Source organism: Atta cephalotes (assembly GCF_000143395.1).
Source record: "Atta cephalotes unplaced genomic scaffold scaffold00014, whole genome shotgun sequence".
NCBI lineage: Eukaryota > Metazoa > Arthropoda > Insecta > Hymenoptera > Formicidae > Atta > Atta cephalotes.
Genome location: NW_012130078.1, coordinates 1,751,909 through 1,757,040, shown reverse-complemented (window position 1 = coordinate 1,757,040; position 5,132 = coordinate 1,751,909).

Here is a 5,132-nt window from a genome sequence, read left to right as displayed (position 1 = left end):
TCTCTCTCTCTCTCTCTCTCTCTCTCTCTCTCTCTCTCTCTCTCTCATATATGTGAAAATGTTACAATTGTCAACCCTGCAGATTATTGATTCGCGTCGCAATTGATTACTATAACTTGTGAGTTAATAATAAAATCAGCGGCACACGATGTATGTTTTCTTATTGGATTTCTTGCGTTCTAGTAAGTCAGAACCATAATTTCTAGTAATTTATTAAAATGCAAACAATTAAGCAAGAAAATATAAATCGTGCAATTAATTTTCAAAGAAACAAGAATTCTATTTAAACAAGTTTCTCTGGGGAGAAGGGAGGGGGGAGATAAGAAATCTTATTACGTTATTCACATATTTTCTTCATCTCTGACTTCGTATAAAGCTATTTAAATGTACTTTCACGATAAAGGAATATTTGCATTCCCTTAGGATATTAATAACATCCCGCATCTCTATACATTCTGTCATTTCTGATTCATTTTGCGATGCAAGTGGCAGCGTACGTGCGAATGGCGGCTGTTAATTGGCTCATCTCATGGTTTCCTGGAAACCGGTATTGTGTAGAGATAGCTGATCGCAGATGTAGATGCCGGGTGCCATCTCGGGATCGATACGACCCTGGAGAGAGTCAAGACGTATGTAGCCGATTGTGAGAGAGCAACTGCCTCGGGTCGCACAGGTGGTCGGCTAATAATAGCTCATATATACGTGTACAAGTACGCGAGCTAGTACCTAGCTTATAGCTGGGTCTGCGTGTCTGCGGGAACGTGCGAGCAGCATTTCGCTCCGTTCAGCGAATGTTAATGCACATAGTTAACGCGAGTTCATGGGCAATTCAGAAATTTTCATTATCCATTAATGATGATTTTAGTCAAGCAGCTCGTACAATTATTAGATCGGCCTAGAAGATACTGTTCACGAATAGAATAGAATAAAATAACATAATAATATAGAATAAAATAATAAAAATAGAATAAAATAGAATAAAATAACGATAATAATATATTTTTGTATATTTTGTTCAATCTCTTTTGTATACATTTTCCTCTTAAGGAATGGAATTTTTAATATTGAAACTTTCATTATACAATGATTGCGTTCAGCAAAAGAAACCAGCTTTGCAACTATTGTAAAATGTTTTAATATTATTGGTCTCAGGTCTATTCGCATTGTTTGAAATCCTCAAAAACTTAAAATGAGATAGATATATATTTAGGCGTTAAAAAGGGAGAAAGTAAAGATGCTGAGCGTAAAAAGATAAGCAAAACGAATAGACTTCTTGTCCTCAGTTCTTCAGGATCTAAATATATAAACCAATCATATATTAAAAAATCTTACAACAATTGCAAAGCTGCTTTTTCTGCTAAACGTAGCCAATATAAACTATAATATATGTAAATCATTTTTATGTATTATCTATGTGAACAGTCTATAGATTATCAAAATCTATGTTTTTTAACATTGCACTAGATATTAATGAAGCTATCTATTTTGCTTATATATTTTTATTTATTAATATTAATGTCAAATATATTACAGTTGTAAAACTTAATCAGTTTTTTCTGTATTACGTATTTATAGTAATTTACATATTATTTTATATTGTATTGTATTACAACAAGATTTGAGTAAACTTAACATAAACAATATTTGAAAATTGTATTAACGTAATTTTGAAATATATGACACAACCTTGCTTTGAACTTTAATGCAGATTTTTATATTGTTGTGTATTGTAATATTATATAAAATTTATATAAATATATATAAATATATATATAAATATATATAAAATTTATACGTACTATTTACTTATATTTATATATGAAAGCTTTAACAATGAGTCTTTACTATCATAGAAATTGAATTGTATTTTATTTTTTTTATAGATTTTAAATTTATCTATCAAAATTCACAATCAAAAGATCAACTATGCGTTTAAAATCTAACATTGCCGATTGGAAGGTTATAAGTATTTTTTATTTAAATTGTTCAATTTTCATTTATTATCGTAACTTCTTCCAATCAACAGAAGAAAGAGTTTCGAATTTGTTAATAAATCTCTTGCAGCGGCGAACGAATTGGAAAACCTATCCGAAGATACACATTTTCCCTGACAAATTTCTGGTCGCCCTTTTGCAATTACGACTGTTACGGGACGGAATGTGTATCGAACACTTTGGCGCTCACTCGAATATAACGGCTGTATATATATAGTTTGGCAGCAACAGACGTAATTACTCGACCCTTTGAGGTTTCGGACCCCTTGCCGATATTAGCAGGATCGTAAACCCGAATTGAAGCCCCGCTCGTGCTCTTGCTCTCGATTCCTGTGCGTTACTCGCATAACCGATGCAAACGAGGTTGTTTCCGACTTGTTTGCCAAAAATTCGCGTCGCGAAATTGCGAAGTCGCCTATTAGCGCAACGCGCGTGGTATCGCGTGTCGTTGAAAATTTTCGAGCGTGAGATTCATGAAAAGCGCCAGTTGCTCGTGACGCGACCTATCAGTGGTATTACACAATAATTGTAGAATTATTTGCGACCGTATTGTTAGTCGTCGACCCTAAACCGCAAACTGCATAATTATGGTAACGAATGCTTAATGTAAATGCTTGTTAGTGAAAATAAAGCAACGCGTGGCTCTCCGGAATAATTTACAGGAAGTTTTGTAATGTATGATAAATAAGATATTCTAAATATTACTTCTAAATATTGACATTTTATATACACTGAGGAAGTAGAATTTATAAGACATTAACACATTATGATATTTTACATAATTTTACATAAAATTTGTGTTAAATTTAACACATTCTATGTTTACCAAACTTATATACTTAAATATTTGTATTAATTTAGTCTAAATAAAACATAAAAAAGATGTTAAAAAATAATACAGATATTATATAAAAGAATTAACACAAAAATATAACACTAATATAATTTATAAGCAAATTGTGGAAGCATATTTTTTTGAATAAAATTAAAAATATTTATAATATATTAAATATAACATATATTTTATTTATTTATTTTGGAATATACGTTCTAAAATGCATTATTTTTATCTTACTTGTCCATTTACTCATAAAATATCTTATTTTAACACTAAAAAATGTTGAATATCAATTTAAAATTTGAAAAGCTCAATAATATCAAATTTAATCAATCCTTAGATTGGTTAAAAATTCAACATAAAAGTTTTAACAAGGATCGATTTTAACAAATACAAAATATTTGTGAACAATTATATTTACAAAGCAAATAATTGTCTAGGTGTGACATAAATTCATCTTATCCAGTTAATTTGTCTCTTCGAGAGCCCATAAGTTAATCGCGATTTTTAAAGAAAACGAGAAACGATGAGAGTCTCGCCAAATCGGAAGTGTCGAACTCTTTAAATGATGAGACGAGGAATGTAAGAAAGAAACATAAGTTTTTCCTTTTCACGGACAATTGATAAAAGACCCGTTTCAATTTAAGTGCTTGATATACATGTACAGGATGTGCAAGAGCAAATGTTTTCATTTCTTAATCTTAATTTCTTATCAACAACTCGCTTCCGAAAATATCATAAAGTAAGTTGCGAGCTTTTAATCAACATCTTCTTCTACATCTTTTTAAATATTTTATTGATTGCACGCTTATTAAGATTATACTAAAGTAAAGTAGGTACTTACATTTGAAGAGATGCAAATGATCTCTTTACTTTTAATAACCCGAGAAAATATATTGGCACTTCGATAACGTTGGAAAACGATTGGGACAAGATTAATCGAAAAATCCGCAAATGAGAGCAATGTCATTAGTTTCACGACACCCCGCGTGGATTGCAGGAAGTCGGGAACCTGTTATGGTTCGCACTTAGCACATATTTTCACCGTGGTTCTCGAGTTACCACATGCCGATCATAATCGATCAGCGCGATCTCCTTCGCGATTGATCATTCAGTCTGTTTGCGAAATATAAACGAACTCACGTTGTAATACATTCATTATCTCTGATTAGTCACAGTCGTAAAGATATGCCGATTATTTGGTTCTAAACTGTCGAAGTTGCCCAGGTCAACTTAATTAGCGCTAATAATACGAATACAAATATTATTTATTAGAAATTAAATATTAAACGTCGAGTTAAATGTAAATTGATGTCACGACTGTCGAGGGATTAAAATCGACTGTTTTAAAATACTATAATGCGATATATGTGTACCTTTCATTATTCATTTACTTCTCCAAATATTGTAACGCATAACATGTTAATGCAATAATGTCACGAAATCCGATGTCATATGATAATGCTAACTAAACAAAAGCGCGATATATCTAATTTTGTGTAGTGTAATTGAAACATGTAGAATGACATAACGGCACATGCAGAACAGACGGAAGCGACAGGACGAAATATGTCCTGCAGGTCCCGTTGAATCGTCCACATCTGCCTGATGATATTTCCTCGTTAGGCATCTCCCCGGTGACGTGTAAAAAGCAGCAGATATTCGCTGGTCACTACGGGCCACCCGGCAATCCTTCAGGACGTTAAACAGGACGAGGGTATATCGTAATTATTGTTAATTAACATTTATGGAGACATGTACAGGCTTTTTAGTATTTCTCGGTGGTGGACGAGCCATCATCGTTATCGCGATCCATCTCGCGATTTCTATCTATTAATTACGTAAAACATTTGTTAGCGATGAAAATTGTCGGAAAGCTTGATGTAACTTTCGTCAAGGCATATTAATGGCGTGTTTACCTTGTTTAATCAAAAGTATATAACAATCAAGCTTCAGGAAAATTACTAGCCAAAAGATAAACGCCGCAAAACGTTCGATAGGCTACGAAGCAGCGGCAATGGCGGCAAAAAATCGCGGTATCGATTAACAAGTATAACCGTCGACAAGTATACGCCTCGGGGGAGCGATCTTAATTATTGGCCTCTTGCTTTATCACGATCGTCCGTTATCTCTCGACTACTACCACTACAACCACATAAGTTCCACTTCCGCAGTGTGGTCCATCATGTTTCGTTCTAAACAAGCCCTGACGTCGCCGCGGTAACTCATTCTTGTCGAAAACAACACGCCTTTGATCTCCTTCGCTTTCGCTTTCCCTTCTCTTTCCCTCTCTCTCTCTC